Raw genomic sequence first — 1,867 nt, 5'->3', positions numbered from 1 at the left:
TAACTCTATACAAGATTGGTCAGTTTGACTAAATTACCCTCTTTTTTTTCTAGAATGACTTCAAATGTAGTGTGAAACTACATTCGTTTATCCTAAGTAATTTTCAACTCGTAACAGTATACATCAATTTGTAATTCAGTTTTTGTTTTATTGCCCTTTGAACTGTGTCTAACTACTATTCTTGCCATTATAAGTTGTAAATCACTTAGGGAAACGTGAAATATTTTTATTATATTATTTTGCCTAATCTAACCTTAAATAACCTAAAGAGATATCTGTTTTTATATTTTAGTTACTTTTATAATAATAAATAAAGAATAAGTATGAAAAACAAGAAATAAATTACTTATCCAATCTTCTTTTTTATTGCTGTCAATTGCCAATGAGACTTAACCCTAATTTGTTTATAATAATGGTAGTAGTGCATTATATAATTTTTATTTAATTAAATAATGCACCAAAGAACATAGACTGATAACATGCAAATAGCAGACATCATCCCCTAACTCTCAAAATTTTTATAGCTTTCTAACTGTGCGACAAGAGCCATTACAAATTCATCCAAGCTAGTCATTAACTTTCACATGGGAACATTGTACTCAGAGTGAAACTGAAAATATTCTGTAGGGAACACAATGTTATAAAATATGTCATTTGACTTTCTATTTGTTATATGTAATATATAATTAAACACGAGAGAGAACTATTAACAAATTCTGAAAGAGAGGATGTGACAGGTGGGTGGGTCTGATTTTCTATTTGATAGCTCTATAACCAAACAAAATTGAAGGCTATGAAAATTATGGTTTGTATGAGCAATGGTGGATAAAATAGGGATGGTGACATGCTAAGAGAAAATGTGTCAAGTGGATCACACTAGTGGAAGTTCAGGTTTTTTTAAATATTGCCTTATAAAATTAAGAACTTAAAAGTTGTATTAAAATGGGGTTATTAGCTAAAATTTTATGCTATAGTAATTGGTATAACATAAAGAAAAAGTAGTTTAATAAAATTTTGAATGTAAGACACAAAAACTTTGTGTCGTGCAGGAAAGGATACCTGGGGCGAGAGGGTTAACAAATTGAGTGAAAATTGTTTTTTTATTTTGAGTATAAAAACACTTTTCTTTGTCTTATAGTTTTACTATAACTTATAGTTATAACTTAAGTGTGAACAGGTGTATACTGTTATGAGTTTAAAGATTTATTTAGTTTGTTTTTTTTTTGGCAGTTACAAAGTTCATCAAATTGACTGACTCACTTTGTATAGAATTAGGGTAGAGAAAATAAGATGTAAAGATTTACTGAAAATATGAGTGAAATTTTTTAAGTTTTAGAGAATATGCAAATGAAATTTGAGATTTTTCAGATGAAGAAAAGTATTTTTAATCTTAACTGGAATATCGCTTTGCACTTGGTGCAGTCAACACTTTAATTCCATATATTCATGAAGGAATATTTAATAAAAATACTTCATTAAAAATTCAGATTTTTTGTCTACAAATGACTTAATGATTACTGAAAGCTTGCAAAATTTTGTAAAGATACACAAAACATATTAGAAGTTATAGTATAGAAACTATAAAGGTCAATTTGGGGTCAAGAACTTGGCCCATTCAACTGAGCTTGTAGCGAGAGAGTTAAAGAATTATTTTCTTATGCTGTGTAAAACATGACTTGAAGTGGTTGTGAATCCTTTGTTCCTGCAGGAATAAAATGTTTTAGAACTATCAGATAAATTGATGTTCATTGGTAAAAGAATAACACACCTGATGTAATACAGTGCAGAAATATGAATATAGGTATCATGTTTTCTCTTATTAACCTGAAATGATCCAGGTGGAAAAAATAATGGAGCTTATGATGTT

Source organism: Limulus polyphemus, unplaced genomic scaffold (genome assembly GCF_000517525.1).
Source record: "Limulus polyphemus unplaced genomic scaffold, Limulus_polyphemus-2.1.2 Scaffold1936, whole genome shotgun sequence".
Lineage (NCBI taxonomy): Eukaryota > Metazoa > Arthropoda > Merostomata > Xiphosura > Limulidae > Limulus > Limulus polyphemus.
The sequence above is the reverse complement of the archived record's forward strand: the minus strand, read 5'-3'. Positions refer to the sequence as shown.